The 22,283-nt window shown below is 41.6% G+C and overlaps 1 long non-coding RNA gene across 1 annotated transcript in view; it reads left to right on the top strand.

Annotated features, from left to right (window-relative positions):
* Positions 1-7,205: 7,205 nt before the first annotated feature.
* Positions 7,206-22,283, top strand: part of LOC139407554 (uncharacterized) — a 46,153-nt gene continuing 31,075 nt past the window's right edge. The window contains exons 1-3 of the long non-coding RNA XR_011634108.1: positions 7,206-7,289; positions 10,471-10,493; positions 18,101-18,211. This is a non-coding gene — a long non-coding RNA (uncharacterized lncRNA). The remainder of the gene's footprint in view (positions 7,290-10,470; positions 10,494-18,100; positions 18,212-22,283) is intronic.

The following is a 22,283-nucleotide window of genomic DNA, read 5'->3' as shown; positions in this document are numbered from 1 at the left end:
TTAATATAATGGAGAATAGATCTAGCTGGTATGTCATACAATAGTAGAGACATTAGATCTAGCTGGTCTGTCATAACATAATAGAGAATAGATCTAGCTGGTCTGTCATACAATAGTAGAGACATTAGATCTAGCTGGTCTGTCATACAATAGTAGAGACATTAGATCTAGCTGGTCTGTCATACAATAGTAGAGACATTAGATCTAGCTGGTCTGTCATACAATAGTAGAGACATTAGATCTAGCTGGTCTGTCATACAATAGTAGAGACATTAGATCTAGCTGGTCTGTCATACAATAGTAGAGACATTAGATCTAGCTGGTCTGTCATACAATGGTAGAGACATTAGATCTAGCTGGTCTGTCATACAATAGTAGAGACATTAGATCTAGCTGGTCTGTCATACAATAGTAGAGACATTAGATCTAGCTGGTCTGTCATACAATAGTAGAGACATTAGATCTAGCTTGTCTGTCATACAATAGTAGAGACATTAGATGTAGCTGGTATGTCATACAATAGTAGAGACATTAGATCTAGCTGGTCTGTCATACAATAGTAGAGACATTAGATCTAGCTGGTCTGTCATACAATAGTAGAGACATTAGATCTAGCTGGTCTGTCATACAATAGTAGAGACATTAGATCTAGCTGGTCTGTCATACAATAGTAGAGACATTAGATCTAGCTGGTCTGTCATACAATAGTAGAGACATTAGATCTAGCTGGTCTGTCATACAATAGTAGAGACATTAGATCTAGCTGGTCTGTCATACAATAGTAGAGACATTAGATCTAGCTGGTCTGTCATACAATAGTAGAGACATTAGATCTAGCTGGTCTGTCATACAATAGTAGAGACATTAGATCTAGCTGGTCTGTCAGCTGGTCTGCTGACATTAGATCTAGCTGGTCTGTACAATGGTAGAGACATTAGATCTAGCTGGTCTGTCATAGAGACATTAGATCTAGCTGGTCTGTCATACAATAGAGACATTAGATCTAGCTGGTCTGTCATACAATAGTAGAGACATTAGATCTAGCTGGTCTGTCATACAATAGTAGAGACATTAGATCTAGCTGGTCTGTCATACAATAGTAGAGACATTAGATCTAGCTGGTCTGTCATACAATAGTAGAGACATTAGATCTAGCTGGTCTGTCATACAATAGTAGAGACATTAGATCTAGCTGGTCTGTCATACAATAGTAGAGACATTAGATCTAGCTGGTCTGTCATACAATAGTAGAGACATTAGATCTAGCTGGTATGTCATACAATAGTAGAGACATTAGATCTAGCTGGTCTGTCATACAATAGTAGAGACATTAGATCTAGCTGGTCTGTCATACAACAGTAGAGGCAGTAGACATATTCAATCAATCCCTATACCAGTCTGCTGTTCCCACATGCTTCAAGAGGGCCACCATTGTTCCTGTTCCCAAGAAAGCTAAGGTAACTGAGCTAAATGACTACCGCCCCGTAGCACTCACATCCGTCATCATGAAGTGCTTTGAGAGACTAGTCAAGGACCATATCACCTCCACCCTACCTGACACCCTAGACCCACTCCAATTTGCTTACCGCCCAAATAGGTCCACAGACGATGCAATCTCAACCACACTGCACACTGCCCTAACCCATCTGGACAAGAGGAATACCTATGTGAGAATGCTGTTCATCGACTACAGCTCGGCATTCAACACCATAGTACCCTCCAAGCTCGTCATCAAGCTCGAGACCCTGGGTCTCGACCCCGCCCTGTGCAACTGGGTACTGGACTTCCTGACGGGCCGCCCCCAGGTGGTGAGGGTAGGCAACAACATCTCCTCCCCGCTGATCCTCAACACTGGGGCCCCACAAGGTTGCGTTCTGAGCCCTCTCCTGTACTCCCTGTTCACCCACGACTGCGTGGCCACGCACGCCTCCAACTCAATCATCAAGTTTGCGGAAGACACAACAGTGGTAGGCTTGATTACCAACAACGATGAGACGGCCTACAGGGAGGAGGTGAGGGCCCTCGGAGTGTGGTGTCAGGAAAACAACCTCACACTCAACGTCAACAAAACTAAGGAGATGATTGTGGACTTCAGGAAACAGCAGAGGGAACACCCCCCTATCCACATCGATGGAACAGTAGTGGAGAGGGTAGCAAGTTTTAAGTTCCTCGGCATACACATCACAGACAAACTGAATTGGTCCACTCACACAGACAGCATCGTGAAGAAGGCGCAGCAGCGCCTCTTCAACCTCAGGAGGCTGAAGAAATTCGGCTTGTCACCAAAAGCACTCACAAACTTCTACAGATGCACAATCGAGAGCATCCTGGCGGGCTGTATCACCGCCTGGTATGGCAACTGCACCGCCCTCAACCGTAAGGCTCTCCAGAGGGTAGTGAGGTCTGCACAACGCATCACCGGGGGCAAACTACCTGCCCTCCAGGACACCTACACCACCCGATGTCACAGGAAGGCCATAAAGATCATCAAGGACATCAACCACCCGAGCCACTGCCTGTTCACCCCGCTATCATCCAGAAGGCGAGGTCAGTACAGGTGCATCAAAGCTGGGACCGAGAGACTGAAAAACAGCTTCTATCTCAAGGCCATCAGACTGTTAAACAGCCACCACTAACACTGAGTGGCTGCTGCCAACACACTGACACTGACTCAACTCCAGCCACTTTAATAATGGGAATTGATGGGAAATGATGTAAATATATCACTAGCCACTTTAAACAATGCTACCTTATATAAATGTTACTTACCCTACATTATTCATCTCATATGCATACGTATATACTGTACTCTATATCATCGACGGTATCCTTATGTAATACATGTATCACTAGCCACTTTATACTATACTATGCCACTTTGTTTACATACTCATCTCATTTGTACATACTGTACCCGATACCATCTACTGTATCTTGCCTATGCTGCTCTGTACCATCACTCATTCATATATCCTTATGTACATATTCTTTATCCCCTTACACTGTGTACAAGACAGTAGTTTTGGAATTGTTAGTTAGATTACTTGTTATTACTGCATTGTCGGAACTAGAAGCACAAGCATTTCGCTACACTCGCATTAACATCTGCTAACCATGTGTATGTGACAAATAAAATTTGATTTGATTTGATTTAGATGTAGCCAATTCCACATTTTCCAGTATTGAAAATAATTTGAATTTCTGTGTACTTCCTGAATACAGTTTGTTGTTGTACAGTATATTTACCGTAAACATACAGTTCAGTTGTAGAAAAACATTAATAGTTGTTTCCACTCTTTTCACTGCAACTCAGTAGCCAATAACTTACCTTAAAATTACAGGATTTCAAAAATCTGTTTTTGCCATAAGTGCATCTAAACAAGTATCCTGTAAGTTTAAATGCAATTGCAAGTGAGGCGTGCAAAGTTCATTTGCAGGATGGGCAAAAAAGTACCCAAGTGCATTGCTATACACAGTAAATATATAGGGAAACACTATTACTGCAGAAACATACTGTACATTTTCAAAAAATTCTGCCAAATTAAAAGCAATGGCTAACAGTGTAGTTTTATTTTGTCACGTACTGAACCACATGATTTTACATGTGGAAAATCACGATTTCGTACTATGTGAAAAAAAAATGTGTTTTTGAACACTTCTTGTGACATTTCTATATTTTTGGACCACTACACATGTGACATTTCACATGTAAATTCATGTGAAAACGTGTTTTTTGGAATACTTTATGTGACATTTCACATGTGAACATGTGTTTTTGGAACACTTCATGTGACATTTCGCATGTGAACGTGTTTTTGGAACACTTCATGTGACATTTCACATGTGAACATGTGTTTTTGGAACACTTCATGTGACATTTCACATGTGAACGTGTTTTTGGAACACTTCATGTGACATTTCACATGTGAACATGTGTTTTTGGAACACTTCATGTGACATTTCACATGTGAACATGTGTTTTTGGAACACTTCATGTGACATTTCACATGTGAACATGTGTTTTTGGAACACTTCATGTGACATTTCACATGTGAACATGTGTTTTTGGAACACTTCATGTGACATTTCACATGTGAACGTGTTTTTGGAACACTTCACATGTAAAAAATGGTGTTCCTGAAACTTCACATAGAATGCGTTTACACTGTTCAGCGGAAGTATGGCCCATCCTGGGATTCGAAATCCCAACCTCTGGATTTGCGGAACACTGACATTTTTTGCTGAACCACAAAGTCTGTAACATTCTCATATACATTTGTATGTGAGGCTGGGCTGACATTTGTTCACTTAGCAGAAGAGTGACATCTTTATTTAGTTATTCTGACTATTCCTTCATCATTGATTTAATTGAATTATTTCAGCAATTTTAGGCTTTTCTGTATAGTTGTCTAATGCTGGTATGTTATATTATTCTTATTTAATATTACCCCTGAATCATTATTATAAATATAGTATTTTTTCCTGAGCGCAAAAGTCCAAAGTGTGGGAATATTGGCGAAATCAGCTATTGACACAGACGTGGTGGTATGCGGTGACACAAAAGGTTGTCAGTTAAAATCCCAGGTAAGGAAACGTTTGAATAATAATGACTGTATAAATAAACTCATAATATAGTCGTATATGTCAAAGTGGATTAAATATGTACATTGAAAACGCTATGCTAGAAGTGCTGTGTGTGTCAAAAACGCCTGATTTCACATGTGAAAATCCACATCACCCGGAGTGTTCCAAAAACACATGGTTCCACACGTGCAAATGCTACACGTGAAATCATGTGATTTTGCACATGTGAATTCATATTGTTTTTCCATAAGGGGTTGCAAAATTCCATTAACTTTCGCATAATTCCCAGGTTTTGCATGGGATTTTGGGGAAGTTGTCGAAATTGTGCAACCTTAGGGCAAACTAAGACAGAATCTTTGTCCGATTTCTACACAGGGGGCTTTCCAGGTATAAGCAGCAGTCTGGCTGAGATTATGATTCGTGACCAAGTACAAGACTCTGCCTCACCCACATTATCTGAGAGTGAACAACACAATGACACCTGTTGGCGAATAATTGGCAGAAGTTATATCTATAATGTATATAATCTCAATGAAAAGCTTTATGTGAATTAATTCGGTAGTTTGTTTTAGATTTTACAGTCCATCAACAAAGGCTGTCCTACTGAACGTTAAGGTAATGTAACACCCAAATTAGCTCTCGTAAAGGCAAAAGCCTGTAGCATGTCAGTCTTTGAGGCTTCGTGTTCTTGTTCTGTATGTGGCAATTGCACTGTTCTGGGTTTGTGTAGCCTTGCAGAAAGAAGGGTTAAATGCGGAGGTTTTTCAACATACTCTCTCCAGTCAGCTGGAGATGTGCGCTATTTTTAGACCAGGAGAGAGAGAGAGAGAGAGAGAGAGAGAGAGAGAGGGGAGAGGAGAGAGAGAGAGAGGAGATAGAGAGAGAGAAAGAGAGAGAGAGGGGAGAGAGAGAGCTGCCTTTAGTCTGATCGAAGTCATTTATTTTTCATATTTTCGCTCTTCCACAGCTCCACACACAGTAACCCCTCAAAATCAACTGTGGACCTCGAAGCCAGTTACACTGCGTTTTTTCATTGTTCCCCTCTAATTAATTATCAGGTTGAACAGAAAACCAGGAAGCTCCGGACCTCTATTTTCAAAGCAGGGCGTCTGGTAGTATTCGAATGGTCTGGTTTAGGGGGATGTTCTATCGTTCCAATGTTGACCTCCCAACATTTACCCCCTTTCTCTCTCTATCACCCATACCCACCCCTTTCGCCCCACCCTCTCCCGTTGAATTAATTTGATACTATTTTAGAAAGTCTGTGTTTCTAAGGGATACCTAATGACGCAATGACGTCAATGCAGGTCAATAGCACACGGGTGAAATGAACTGGCGGGCTGAGAATAGCCGTGTGCCTGTGGCTGCGCGCGAACTCCTCTAGCTGTCTCCCAATGCCCGGGAACGAGTCTCCGCGTTAAAGCTGTTCGTTTGCACACGGTATAGCCTACTCATTGTAAGAAGGACTGCCTATTGATAATATTCACTACACACAAAACGCTCGTGCTTTTAATGAATTGTTATTGTTGGAGATCCCGTTGCATCCTCGCTGTGTGAAGAGCTGGTCGTCTGACACTCTATGAATGGAGCGGGACAAGTCCCTGTCTCGCTCTGCTTCACAATATCACCGTACACGGTTCATTCACACTTTCCTACTTCCCCCATCTCCAAGTCATTCACATATGTCGCGGTGCGCATCGTAGGAACCACACCAATAATGTTCACCCCAGAGAGAACTGAAACGACGAGCACGGCGTGACCCCCTCCGTCCGTCCTGACGCAAGAGGTGCGTACTGTTCCACTTTGGCTCCTAGAGTTATTTCCCTTTCTTGGTCTCAAAAAGCATCTAATTTAAGACGAATCCCTTTTGTAGGCTACTCGAGCACAGCCAGACAAGACTTCTTAGACAGGTAAGTGCTTTATTTTGTGCCAGCGGGAATCATGACATCTCCAGAGGTGCCACAAGTTGTCTCTTTCAACCCTGGCAATCAGGGTAGGCAGACATGATAAGACTTTAGTTCAGCATAATCTTGAAGCATGCTATTTTATGTAGCCTTAGGACCGAAACATGACCGATATTTTAGCCCATTGCCCTAATGTCTGAGGCATCTGAACACATGCATATGTACAATCGTTATTGTTATAATTTAGGCAATGACAACTAACACTGTGGCTATATGAACGGTGCATATTATTTGGTTAGAGTTACTGTTAGTCCTGCAATTTGGGAGAGATCCAACAATAAACACAGGGAGTTGTAGACAGTGCGGGCTAAGCTAATGCGTAGGCGTATTCACGTGCTGGGGTTCCGTCGCTTAGCCCGGTACTCTGCTGGGATGCCTAGTAACAGCTCTCTGAGAGAGAGAGAGAGAGAGATAGAGAGAGAGGGAGGGGGGGTAGGGATATATATATATATATATATATAGAGAGAGAGAGAGAGAGAGAGAGAGAGAGAGAGAGAGAGAGAGAGAGAGAGAGAGAGAGAGAGAGAGAGAGAGAGAGAGAGAGACAGACAGAGAGAGAGAGAGACAGAGAGAGAGACAGAGAGAGAGGGAGGGGGGTAGGGATATATATATATATATCTATATATATTTATATATATAGAGAGAGAGAGCATGGATGGCACATAGCCTATAGCTGTCCATGGCAGCTCCGCACGTGGCGCGTAATAGACAAAGCTGTAACATTGATTCACGAGCTAAGAGGTAAGCACTTTTTTTGTAGGCTACACTGTTATACTTTGATAATGTGTTCATGTGGGAGTTGCGGCAGCGAGAACTTCTTGTATATTCCGCTGATGTACGTAATCCGAATGACATCGACTGAGTTATTTGAACGTTTAGCCTACCTTCGTAGTTTCGTAGTTTTGGTGACCCTCTTTCCCTTGTCATAGCGTGTGACATTAGGTCTTCAAGAGCAATTATTTCGCTAGGCTGTATGCGTGTCCTAAAGGCACTGTATGGGTGTTGTTATGACGACAAAATAAACAACGACGTTGCAATTGGTCACTATAGGCTATAGGTCTACTCGTTTTTATGGACTCGCATGAGATAAGTAAGCATACATTTTGCGTCTATTAACGTCTCAGCACCATGGACAGCGTCACCTTGCGGCTAATCTAACCACGGTCGGGCAATATTCTACTGCGCCCCTCGTAACTTTTCAGCACCATGGACAGCGCCACTGTGCTGCCAATCTCACCACGTTTTTTTTTTACGCAGTGCTTTTTATTTGCCCCCTTCTGAACTTTACATCACCATTGAGTTCTGATAACTTCAGGAAGATGGCGGATATAAAGCGTGATATTGAAATATCTGGGAGGGCGTTTTCAACATTTGAAGTAAAATATACTTCTCAACATAAAAACAGGGACATTATATAGGCTAGGCAAAGGAATAAAATAGTGTATGCTATGGCAACTAGTTTGGCTTTACATCTGGGCTGGCGCATTGATCTAATATTTTTAGAGTAATTTCCGATGCACTGTACATTATTCAAAGAGTACAGTATCTAAACGGAGGCGCTAGCCTGCATCTACTTTTACCCTCTAGGTTCTGTTTAGCCTACCATTGGAAACGTAGATCGTTTTCAGGGCACGCCTTATGTAGTTATGTTCGAGTCGGGGAGACACTAGCTCGTTAAAACAAATGCTCCAGCTGATATTTTCATTAATCCGAGAGAAATCTCCATTGAAAGCAGTGGAAGACGATGCTCCAGGGTGGATTGGAGGGAGAGAACTCGGGCTGAATGTGGCGACACCGTGCGGCGATCTTGGTGCTCTTCACTGATAGTCCCGCTCATTGATATTTGTTGCTGGTTCACTGATTGAAAGATTGCAGCTGCAGCAAAGGTGGATGAGAGAGAGAGAGAGTAGAGAGAGAGAGGGAGAAAGAGAGAGCAGAGAGAGAGAGAGAGAGAGAGAGAGAGAGAGAGAGTAGAGAGAGAGAGAGAGAGAGAGAGAGAGAGAGAGAGAGAGAGAGAATAGAGAGAGAGTAGAGAGAGAGAGAGAGAATAGAGAGAGAGCGAGAGAGAGAGAGAGAGAGAGAGAGAGAGAGAAGGGTGTGGGCGGGTAAGGGGTGGAGAGAGGGAGAGGAGGGATGGAAGAGATGAGGGAAGAAGGCAAGGGGTAACCTCAAGCAACAATACAAATGGTGCTAGAGTAGTGTTGTAGTAGGTAGCCTAGCGGTTAAGAGCGTTGGACCAGTAACCTAAAGGTCGTTGTTTAGAATCCCAGAATTGACTACATGAAAAAACTGGTCCTGTAAAAAAGTAGTATCCAAGGCTTTTCAACAGTTTATAGGGAGCAAAACAGGAGGTGCCCCAACGTTTATGATCCTACGGTTTCTGTCAATATCTAGTTATGAATGGAACTTCTATAGCTTTCTAAAAGCCCCAGCTCACTTCCACCCCGCCCTTGGTGTCAGGAGCTGCCCCAACTTGCTCTCCGCTGCAGAGTGGAAGCTGCAGCAGACAGCGGAAATACAGTGTACTATTCATCATAATACAAGCCAATACGCATTATAAATAGCATCAACCACTGCGACGGACGCAACCTTTTTTTCCCTCTGAGATGACTTTTTGCACACACACACACACACACACACACACCGGTATCTCGTGACTTTTCACGCTGGTGCATGCTGGCAAGAGGTTAGGGTGAACCCGGGAAAGGAGAGTAGGGGGATGGAGATTGGGGAGGGGGTTAAGGATACGAGAGAGACTATTTAGAGCTAGGGTGTGTGCACAGGTTGTATCTGGCGTGTTGGTGCGCTTGTGCTTGCTCTGCCAGTTTTGCTCTCACTGTGAGTCGATTCCGCTGGTGAGCGAGTCTAGCGCGTGGGTACGGACAGCGAGCGTATAGAGATTGTATTGTTATTGTCACCAGCTCAGATAGAATGCTTGCCTAGCAAATACACGGATGGGAACCAAGCCTCAAGACTACAGTTCATACCAATCTAGTGGACGAGAAACGCGCTTGAGACACAGGGGCGGGGGAGATGGAGAAAATTGTTAATTCGTACTATAGCGCCATATGAGACGCATAGGCTACATGGCCGTTTCTAGCCTCTCCACCCGCCTCTCCACCCTTAATATTACCCAGCCATTTTATTTCCAAAGCAAATTAAAAGATGGACAGACAGCAAATGTCGAGGCGGCGTCTTTAATCAGGCGCTATAGGCTGTAAAGTGGGGAGAATCTAAACGTGACGTCAATGCCTAGTAACTGACGCAGCCCCTCCACAAAAAATAGGGCTTTTTTCTTTTTTCGTCAGCAAGCTTATTTTTTTCCGATAAAAAGCCTAAACCACCGGGATAACGTGGGGTTCTCCATGTTATGTGAAGGGACCTGATATATTTATTATGTATAGGCCTATTTTCTGAATTGCAAATCAACCAACTGCTGTGTAGTGAATTCTTCAGCGAAAGTTGCATGGAGACAGGCGCGAGAAGGCGCCAGAAGAGCTGAGCGAGAGCACGCGAAATCAAATATACATAATAACAATAATATATGACAAGTACGAATGAGAGCGATACGGAGAGGCAGCTCTTGTGCAGAGTTGGTAGATGAGAATGTATGTAGCCTTCATTACATGCGCTCCACGTAACGTTCCTGAGCGATGCCTTTGTGAGTGTTTTTTTCCCGACTTACTGCGACCTAAAAATAGCACCATGGTTTGATCGCGCGCCAGAAATAGACAGAGGGTCTCACTTGTATAAAAAGGAAGCCGATCCTGAGAAAACTTGGACGTGCCATATTAAGGCTATTTATGAAGCATAGACTGAATATTTGTTTATACCCAATGTGTTATTCCATGTGTCAGTAGAGCATGTTTATGAATGCATTGTAAATTTGTTTTTTTTCTTCTCATTCCCTCGGTTCTGCAAGTGGTCCCTGGCCCCTGCTATATGGTAAGTGAGACTTTGAATGTGCGATGTTTTTAATTCAATGTACTTTCTCAGTTTGTCATTTTTGCTCTGTTGCTTGTCTGTTGAGTCTTGTCGTGCTTCCCACCCCATTTAGCTCACAACGTAGTAACCGAAAAAGACTATAGTTCCTGGTCTTATTTTTATCGGTTTTGACAACATTCAAATGAAACCATGCAGCCTTTCTCTGCAGGAAAGGGAATCACCCCACTGGTAAAATAGCAAGTTCAATCTCCTTTGTCTGTTGTTGGCGCTGTTGCGTCTCTTTTCACATCTCTTTCCTCCCGCCAAAAAAACATAAGCTTGCGAGGGAAAATCCTTCTCTGATGAGCCTAATCTGCGCTAATTTCCCCCTTTTTTTTAAGAGGATGCATAAAGACAGGAATGGAGGAGGAGGAGAAGGCGGAGGAGAGGAAGAAAGGAGACGAGCAACGATGAAAAGTGGGAGCTGCAGCCTGAAACGTTGTACCGACTTGGGGAAACCCAGAGCTGTCCAACAGTAATGGTGCTGAAAATAACATCGAATGGCACCAGGGGGGTTCCGTACATCACCAAACCTTAGGCGCGCGTGTTCGGAAACGAAACCAATGGGATTTCAATGAATGAAAACGTTTGCTCTTTCGCGGAGCCTGATCGGAGGCTGAGTCCTTTCCCTCAGGATCAATAGCCTACATGAAACTCCCGATTGTCGTTAGCTTTGAATGAGTTCGCCAGTAGCAGGTAGACTGTAGCAGCAGAGCGTAACATAGGCTATATACAGGGTTGGGTAGGTTACTTTCTAAGTGTAATCCGTTACAGTTACTAGTCACCTATCCCACATTGTAATCAGTAATGTAACTTTGGGATTCCCCAAACTCGGGAATGTAATCTGATTACTTTTACTTGTATTACTTTCCCTTTAACAGGCATTAGAAGAAAACAACAAGGATCCATCAAACGCATTTGGTGTGTGTTCTCTGATTTGTGGTCAGACTAGCTCAGGTGGAACAAATTTAAACTTGCGTCTTTTTTGAATGCTGAATTGAATGTCTTTGAGAAAAACAGAAAGGTGTCATGTATTTTTCCGCAAACATCCTTTCTGAATTGAAAAATAATCCATGTTTTTCAAAGTATCTGTAATCTGATTGCAATATTTTTTTGCTGGTAACGTAACTGATTACAGTTACAGTATTTTGTTGTTGTTGTTGTAATTAGCTTACATGTTGCCTAACTATTGCTACATATCATAGAGTAACATAGTCTTCTTCCCGCCAGCGTCGTTTGGACAGTTTAAACAGATAATGTGTAGGGCTAAAACAGGGAGGCGAGAGGCGGGTAGACTTGGATTACCCTTCTGCACACGTCATGCATTGCCATCTTCAGTGTATCAAGCTATCTATAGGCTATACCGTATGATATGACCGCATACCCATCTTCTGAAGCATCCCCAAAACATTTGTTTCTTCATTCTTAAACAATGTGATCGTCACCATCCACGTTTCATTGAAAAAATAGTCTACCGTTTGCTGCTTTTGGGCAATGCTGCTTTTCAATCCCATATGCATGACTTTATGACAAAGTGAAGACGAACCTCGTTTTTTATTTGAATTAGGGAGCGATTCTAGAGGTCGTGATTTGAGGGCCATAGACCGTACCGCCAAATTCCTGTTTTGGTTAGACTTCTCTCCACAGTAACGTTATACTGTAGATGTGGTAAAGAGGGGGGTCGATATTGATGGTTTGACAACAAGATATTGGGCTGCCAAATGGGCAAGGAATCACCCATACAATTATGAAAGTGTCGAAGCAATCACAGCCAATTTAGCAACGATGTAGGGCCCATAGATTAAAGTAGCCTAAGCAATGTGTCGCATGTCAAAATATTGAATCGAGTTCAACCAACGCTCGTATCTGCCTGCAGTTTCGTTCACGTCACACAATAATCATGCTCACTCACTCATAGCTACAGTCCTCGCACGACTTTTGTCCGATAGCCTATATATAGCATTATTTTCGCCGCGGGAGAAGAGTTTGCAGTACACGACATCTACAGTGTCATATCATGGAAAAATACATCGTCAATGACTGGCTCGTGTTGTGATAGAGTGTGTAACCATTCACCTGTTATATTACTTCCACCTTTCAAAAAACCTTCGCAATTACTCATCCTTTATCCAAAGTCAGCACCAGATATAGAGACACATCTCCTTCCTTCAATAATTAAATGTCGGGCCGTGTAATTTCAGTGGAAACCACGGATTCTCGAGTCGTGACAGCTAAACTGAGTAATGTGCGCGTTGGGTGCGTCAGGAGAGGCAGTCACTGTGCAGTGCAGACGGAGGGAGAGAATCGTGACTGACTGGACAGACGGTCGCAAATGAAAATAGCACCCATTAAAAATACCCAGCAGGGACTGGGCAACGTTTTTGATACATTTTCATTGATGTCCCCCTGAATACTACCTCGTTCCTGTACCCTGCATGCTTTACTAATCGTGGCACCAACTTGATGCAGGAGAAGAGAGTTTCAGGGATAGTGGGGCGGTGGGGAGGAAGAGGAGAAGGAGGGAAGGAGAGGGGGGGGGGGTCTTGGTTTGGGATAAAACGAGACACACATTGGGGAGGGAAGACCCATACATAGAGCGTGACCCAGACTACTACTCGGTACAGTAACTTTCCTTGTTCCAAGAGGAACAAGTACACAGGGAAAAAAACAAAAACAAATTGATGGGGTCTAAAAACAGAGAGACATGGGACTGTGAGAAAATAACTTCAAGGGTAAGTAGAGTTTTGCTATTCTGTAACTTTCCCGATTCATCTAAATGTATTAAGTCCATTAAAGATTGTTTAACCATTAGTGTGTGCAGAGTTGAAGAATTGGGCTAGGTGACTATTGTTATTATTGACGTATTATTATATCATTCTGGTGTTTTGTTCCGACTCTTCTTCTTCTTCTTCTTCTTCTTCTTCTTCTTCTTCTTCTTCTTCTTCTTCTTCTTCTTCTTCTTCTTCTTCTTCTCCTTCTGTGTTGGAGCCTTCATTGTCATTCTGGATAGCACTTGCTATAATTCTGAATCTTTAACATGTGGTACTGACAGCAAGTGTGTTTTGAGAGACCCCCGTGTCCTCACTATCAGTGGTACCATCCAGTGAACCCTCGCTGGTCATACAATAGAATCACTTCAGATGCTTGTCGTGTTGTTGTTATCGCGTGGAGGGCGCTGCAGCGCTTTCCCACGCCTGGTTCACATGCGTTCTGTGGCGCCACATTCATATGAACGTTTCAAAATGGTTCGTGTCTAGTCTATATGCATGCAATTGTATTAACATATGAAGGGTTGTCACTTGGGATGCAGTAAGGATTTTAATAGCTAACCTGTTGTGATGTATTTTTCCATCATTTTAAACCGGATATAATTAATTGTGATCTGATTTGTGTATGCCAACTCGCATTAGCCGTAGGTAAGATGCAATCCATGCACGAATCGAGAATCAATCGATCAATCGATATAAAATCCACCCAGATGTTCTTTGTATAAAAACCTTATTCGGTCGCATTTATCAAGTCTCTTTCACCAGCTAGGACACAATTTGGTTTCCCCTTTCTTTTTCTTTTTTTTTTTCTTTTTTAAAAAGGGGGGTCCCTATATGAGCGAGACACCGATTGGTCGATGACGAGTTTTCGTTTGCTCCAATAAGATCCCTCACTGCTCTCTATTTATTGCGAGCAGATTACTTCTTGCTCCCTCCTTACACAGACCGCTCGAGCGGCTACAGCGAGCTAGTTCTCCACTAGGCGACATCACGAACGAGGGGAATATATATATATATATATAGAGAGAGAGAGAGAGAGAGAGAGAGAGAGAGAGAGAGAGAGAGAGAGAGAGAGAGAGAGAGAGAGAGAGAGAGAGAGAGAGAGAGAGAGAGAGAGAGAGAGAGAGAGAGAAGAAAATAAATAAAAACAGTGCTCCTTCTGATACTCAGCGCCTAAACGACCAAACTGGCTTCAACAATTGTGCATTTGGACCAAATGATATTCGAGAGAGAGAGGGACTGGGGGTGAGAAGGGAGAATAAGGGAGAAGTGGGAGAAATGAAACTACGGAGAAGGAATGAGATTCAGGACCATGGACAGCGGTAGAATGCAGTAGCGTTGGCATTTTGATGTAGCTTCGCATGGAACACCCTCCCCCCTCCCGCCTCGCCTCATAGTGTGTGATTCAGTTGGAGTCACACAGTTGCCTAGGGTTGCTGATGGCTGGATGCACCCAATCCGGGACGGGAGATAAGCGAGGAAGCGACCTTTTTTGATGTCGCTTGCTTAAGACTCACGGACTCTCGACAGGATGTAGAGACAGAAGCCGATCTGATCTGTCCTTCGCGAATCTTTTTGCGGTCTGGGCTTGCTGTACATAACTATCAAGCTGGGAAGCCCTTACCCCAAAAAGCATTGGCGGAGGGCGCATTCGCCGAGTCACATCGCAAGACGTCTTGCAAGCACGCTTCGTGAATTTTTTTTCAACAAAATCTATTTTTAGTCTCTTTTTTCCCCGCTTTTGCTTTTTCACATGATCATTTTTTTGTTGCTATAATTATTGTTCATATTATGTTCATACTTATTTTTATTCGGATTATTGTTATCATTGTTAGTGGGCCTACTTTATATAATTGTTACGTGTTAATTGTACTTGGTTTGTTATTTGATTTTATCGTTAGCCTAAGGTCCCATTTCCAAACTTCGGTGTGCCTCCCAACCCGGGGATACTTAAAAGATTTCTCAGCTCCAGAGTTTCTGAAAATGTTTTTGACTCAACTTGGAGTAATGTGATGTCAATCAGTTCATAGCACCACACCCCCCAGATCCACACCATCAGTACATACTATAGTCCCCTCAGTGGTACGCAGAACGCCCTGCTGAGAAATAAGGCTGCGGCATCCCGAATGATACCCTATTCATTATAGTGCACTATTAACTATACTATTGCTGCCTCACAATAGTGACCGTGCAGCGATAGAGAGAGAGAGAGAGAGAGAGTGTGTGTGTGTGTGTGTGTGTGTGTGTGTGAGAGAGAGAGAGAGAGAGAGAGAAAGAGCTGTGCTGTGTGCAGCCGTGCTCTAATATGAGCGGATAGACTGAGATGTTTTTTTATTTCACCCTGCCGACTCTTTCTCTCTTTCACACACACACACACACACACACACACACACACACACACACACACACACACACACACACACACATACGCGTGTTTCCCCCCAATATTTTGATATGTAGCCTATTCCCCCTCGAGCATCGCCCGCCGCTGCCCCTTTCATCAAGCCTAAAGCATGGAGCACATCCTTACATCTGTGGGCCATATAAGTTAACGTGGAAGCCCAATTTGAATTGATTGATCAGTTGACAAACTCCGACACATTCCTCAAATTTACTTCCAACAGCATGGAGCATCTTTCCCATGCATCACACTTGTGCACATGCGCAAAACCATGAAAACAAAACTCGCAGTTTTTTACTCCTTGTCCAGTTCGATAGAGTAAAATACTGCTATAATGACACAACTCAATTTACACCCGAAAAACAAAGTTAAAAAGCATACACCGGAAGATTTATTATACTCTATTCTCCCTGAGTCTAGGGTTTCCCCGACCATTATGCCTCAGCTCAACCGTTTCAGGGGCAATTACATGAATGTGGGAATAGTATTTAATTGTTTCATTCAAAATAGTTTGCTACTAATCCGTACAGTCAAGTGTTGGCTATTTATAAGAATGATGTAATGGCATTGCAAGACATCCAGAACTCATATCAATAGGCCTACTTCTAGTCTGCGGTGAATGACACCACATATCCTTGGCCTCGTCAAATGACAAGACTTGTAACAACATGCATACAAACTCAACTGAAGCTTCGAGTGTAACTTTATAATGTATAAAATGTGGGAATTATCCCGAGAGGTCAAAGGTTGTTTTCCTATTTATTATGAGAAAGAAACAACGAACTCACCAGTGGCACTCCCGTTCAGTACCATGGACAGTGTCACATGTTCACCAATCTGACGACACTCTGTTCTTCCTCGGCCCTATTTCAGTGCCGTCACACTCTGTCAATCTGCAGCTCAAGTTAGTCACTAAATAAACATAAATGGGGCTTCATGCCACCCATGCTCGAGCCTTTATTTGGCTAGCTCTTGGCATAGGTTTGTTTTCTTATGGTGAAAAGTATTTGAGACAGTAGTGTACGCATATAAAGAGCATACAATAGTTTACACTTGACAGTGGATATTGTCCTACTGAGATAAAACAATAGTTTACACTTGACAGTAGAGATAGTCCTACTGAGATAAAACAATAGTTTACACTTGACAGTGGATATTGTCCTACTGAGATAAAACAATAGTTTACACTTGACAGTGGATATTGTCCTACTGAGATAAAACAATAGTTTACATTTGACAGTAGATATTGTCCTACTGAGATAAAACAATAGTTTACACTTGACAGTAGATATTGTCCTACTGGGATAAAAACAATAGTTTACACTTGACAGTAGAGATTGTCCTACTGAGACAAAAACAATAGTTTACACTTGACAGTAGAGATTGTCCTACTGAGATAAAAACAATAGTTTACACTTGACAGTGGATATTGTCCTACTGAGATAAAACAATAGTTTACACTTGACAGTGGATATTGTCCTACTGAGATAAAACAATAGTTTACACTTGACAGTAGAGATTGTCCTACTGAGATAAAACAATAGTTTACACTTGACAGTGGATATTGTCCTACTGAGATAAAACAATAGTTTACACTTGACAGTGGAGATAGTCCTACTGAGATATAACAATAGTTTACACTTGACAGTGGAGATTTTCCTACTGCGATAAAACAATAGTTTACACTTGACAGTAGATATTGTCCTACTGAGATAAAACAATAGTTTACACTTGACAGTAGAGATTGTCCTACTGAGATAAAAACAATAGTTTACACTTGACAGTGGAGATTTTGCTACTGAGATAAAAGTCAACTTCTTGCTTTGAACCAACCTTGATCAAACCAGAGTTGGTTGTCTCTTATTGGACACACAACCACTGTTTTTCATGGTGTTGTATAGTTGTTGTAATGTGCATTTCGGATAGGTAGCCTACATACTTCCTAATTACTATTTTGGTATTTGAACGCCACTGCATGCATTAAATGCCAATACCATTGGCTAAATATAAACGTCATGTTTTGTAGTTTGTGTGCGTGGAGCAATATGGATAGACAGCGATGCATTGAGTAGCCATGGCCTAACTAGGCATATCTGTGTTCTCTAATAATTGTTAAACTGTCTCGGAAAATATTTGAGCTATATGTAGGAAACAGCCAAGGCAACGTTTACCTGTTTTAGAATCTCTCGAAGCAGTCACTAAATTAGTGTGAATTTAAGACGTTTCACTGCATGTGCATTGTTGACGTATGGCCTTCATGCAATCTCCACATTCTTTCAAAGCCTCTGTATTTGTGCGCACGGGACTACCCTCTTCCACTCAGTTGTTTTATATTTCAATGACAATGCTCTATCAATCTAACAGAACTAATGATACGACTGTTTTTCCGTTTTCTGTAGGTGAGAGCCTGACTTGACGAAGAAGGGTTCTGGCGTTCGTTCCCTACGCCATGTTACACCCTGGCCAGAAACGTCGACTCTCTTGGGATTTCATCATCTCCATTGAGAAAGGTAGCCAGCCTATAGGCCTATCACCCCTGGACCATTAAAATCACCACCTCTTTGTCTGTTCTCGTGTTCAGCGCAAGGTAACAGCTAACCCGAGAGTGTTAACAGAGGCTATGACAGAGGCCACTAGAACGATGACATCAGAAAATCACTTCCCTTTGAAATAGCATTTTGTCGGGGCGTTATCACGTGAACAGAAGTTGACCGTCAATGAATGTTAAACAATGGTAAATCATCGCAGTCCTTTGTTATACATATAGGCTATGGACACGTAATGTCATTAAACATGAATAACTTTTTAGATTTAAGATACAACAAATACAATTGTTCTTTGTCGAGGTTTGACACCGTCCATGTGTATATTTAAGCCCATGGTGTCATCCGTGCATGTGTGTGAAGGGTGTCTAGGCTATGCCTTATTTTACTGATCTGTGATAGCGTGTGAGAACGTCTGGTGTAGGCATACATATAGTGTAGTTAACAAACGGGCCTGTCTGTCATTTTGTATTTATTTAACCTTTATTTAACCAGGTAGACCAGTTGAGAACAAGTTCTCATTTACAACTGCGACCGTGCCAAGATAAAGTAAAGCAGTGCGACAAAAACAAAAACACAGATTCTGAAAGATGTTTTGGTGGTTAATGTGTTACTAATGTGTTATAAATCATGGAAACAAAATCTATATCTCTGAGCTAGTACCAAACAACGTTCATAGACCTATTATGTCATATTTTCTGCAATTAGTGAATAACCCGGAAATAAGCAGTGGAAGGAGGGCTAATGAGGGATCCATGAGCAGAGCCGTGACGTCACATGACAAATTATTCCCGCTGGGATTGTTTACTAAAACTAGTCAAGTTTAGGTCTGGAATGCTGTGAATTAGTGGTATAACCTGTGTCTCTCTGGACATGGCTTTTCAAGGTGTCCTTCATAATATACAAGGTAATAGTGAGATTTTTATGACTACACCGTAAAACATTTCCTGTCATTTTTACAGTCAATTACTGGCAGCACAAAAAGCCAGTAAATTACTGTAGATTTACAGGACCTTAAATGTAACACAAATTTACAGCATATTACTGGAACACCTGATTACAGTAACATGCTGTATTTCTAGAATTTACAGTGCATTTACTGGAAGCACAGTGGTTGGTAAACTGATGCAGGTGTACAGTGCCGGTAACTAGTGCCAACAACGGCAGTATTTCTGTCACATGTATTTGATGTAGGTCTTAAGCACCGTAGTTAGTAAACTGTTTGCAGGATACTTTCAATAACTAGTTTGTAATTTATATTTAACTGGCCTGAACTACAATTCATGTAGCCTATTTTGTAACAGTTTAATTTTTCACATTAATTTTTTGGGGTCATTTAGCAAATGCTCTTGTACAGAGCGACTTACAGTCAGTCCTGTGCATTCAGGTTGATAAAAAACACACATTTCACAGTCACAGCAAGGAAAACGTTTATGTGACCGCTACTGGGAATGTTGTTGTAGTTGAACATACAATGGTCTTCAAAATGACTTGTATTTGTAACTAAATACCTTTTATATGTTTCTTTTCCTGTCTCTGGCTAGTGTAAATTACATTACTGTAAAATTTACAGCAACATGCCACCAGCTTCCTGTAAGGTACTGTAAAATGCTGGGCAATGACATAGTACAATATTGTAAAATTAGCTTACTACACTCATTTAAAGTAAATGCTACTGAAGTCATGTTGGTATTTCACTGTAATTACATAGGACTAGTGCAAGCAGGTTGGCTGCCTGGTATTTGTATATTACAGTATATTTCAGAATATTTGGCATTTGTATCACCTACACGTCTAGAGGCCTAAACAAAAGCATCCGAAAATATCAAAAGTACATGGCTAAAAACTCAAAGACTTGCTGCCACTCTGATCTGTTCTGTATATACATTTAATTGTTAGGGAACCACTACCACATATCACCTAATATAACCAGTATAGCCTTTTACAAGGCATGCCTCAAAATGTGTTAATGAGCCACGACAATACCATGCACCCACAAAAGGTTTTTGGCGCTCCAAAATTACAGGAATTTACTGTATTCTATGGGGGTAGTACTGAATTACAGTAAATGACAGGCAGCACAGTAGCCAGCAAATTACTGTAGATTTACAGGAAAAGGTTTTTTCAGATTCCAAAAATACAGTATGGTACTGTATTCTGTGGGGTGGTAATGAATTGCAGTAAATTACTGCCAGAGCAGTAGCCAAATACTGTACATTTACAGGACAAATATATATAAACAAAAAAAGTATGGTAATGTATTCTGTGGGGCACAACGGGTGCAACAAATATAGCCTTTTACAATGCCGCCCACAGCATTTTCCCACAATGCACCATAATTCACAGTATGCTGCTGTAAATATACGGCAATTGCATAATATATTGCTCCTTTTTTTTACAGCAATTTGTTACAGTGTACAGTATTTCTCATTCTGGGTGCATTTTCTATTGCCTCTGTGAGATATGTGTAGTTTAAGGAAACAGTATGTATGTTTTTAGGAAACAGGAAACAGTATGTATGGCTTTAGGAAACAGGTTATAGTATATATGGTTTTAGGAAACAGGAAACAGTATGTATGGTTTTAGGAAACAGTATGTATGGTTTTAGGAAACAGGATACAGTATGTATGGTTTTAGGAAACAGGAAACAGTATGTATGGTTTTAGGAAACAGGAAACAATATGTACTGCGCCTTCAGAAAGTGTTCAAACCCCTTGACTTATGCCACATTTTGTTGTGTTACAGCCTGTAAGGCTGCTCTGGATAAGAGAGTCTGGTAAATGACTAGCATGTAAACATGTAGCACGTAAATTCAAAATGGATTAAAAATATATATATCTCACCCATCTACACACAATACCCCATAATGACAAAGTGAAAACATGTTTTTAGAAATTGTAGCAAATGTATTGAAAAGGAAAATCTGGAAATATCTAATTGACAGAAGTATTCACACCCCTGAGTCTGTACATGTTAGAATCACCTTTGGCAGTGATTACATCTGTGAGTAGTTCTGGGTAAGACTAAGAGTTTTGCCCACCTGGATTGTACAATATTTGCACATTATTCTTTTAAAAATTCTTCAAGCTTGTCAAGTTGGTTGTTGATAATTGCTAGACAGCCATTTTCAAGTCTTGCCATAGATTTTCAAGACGATTTAAGTCAAAACCGTAACTAAGTCACGTAGGAACATTCAATGCCGTCTTGGTATGCAACTCCAGTGTTTATTTGGTCTTGCGTTTTAGGTTATTGTCCTGCTGAAAGGTGAATTTCTCTCCCAGTGTTTGTTGGAAAGCTGACTGAACCAGAATTTATTTTAGGATTTTGATTGTACTCTATTCCATTAGATGCAGCCACCACCATGCTTGAAAATATGAAGAGTGGTACTCAGTGATGTATTGTGTTGGATTTGCCCCAAACATAACGCTTTGTATTCAGGACATAAAGTTATTTTCTTTGCCACATTTTTTGCAGTATTACTTTATTGCAAACAGGATGCATGTTTTGGAATATTTGTATTCTGTACAGGCTTCCTTCTTTTCACTCTGTAATTTAAGTTAAGGTATTGTGGAGTAACTACAATGTTGTTGATCCATCCGTTTCTCCTATCACAGCCATTATACTAACTGCTTTAAAGTCACCATTGGCTTCATGGTGTAATCCCTGAGCGGTTTCCTTCCTCTCCAGCAATTGAGTCAGGAAGGATGCCTGTATCTTTGTAGTATCTTCGTAGTGACTGGGTGTGTTGATATACAATCCAACGTGTAAGGGATATTTTTTTCTTCTCATCTACCAATAGGTGCCCTTCTTTGCGAGGCATTGGAAAACCACCCTGGTCTTTGTGGTTGAATCTGTGTTTGAAATTTACTGCTCGACTGAGGGACCTTACAGATAATTGTATGTGTGAGGTACAGAGATGAGGTAGTCATCTTAAACACAATTATTGAACACAGAGTGAGTACATGCAACTTATGAAATTTGTTAAGCAATTGTCTAATCCTGAACTTATTTAGGCTTGCTATAACAAATGGGTTGAATA

The sequence above is a fragment of the Oncorhynchus clarkii genome, chromosome 4 (genome assembly GCF_045791955.1).
Source record: "Oncorhynchus clarkii lewisi isolate Uvic-CL-2024 chromosome 4, UVic_Ocla_1.0, whole genome shotgun sequence".
Taxonomy (NCBI): Eukaryota; Metazoa; Chordata; class Actinopteri; order Salmoniformes; family Salmonidae; genus Oncorhynchus; species Oncorhynchus clarkii.
Note: the sequence above shows the minus strand (reverse complement) of the source record. Positions and strands in the feature narration are given on the sequence as shown.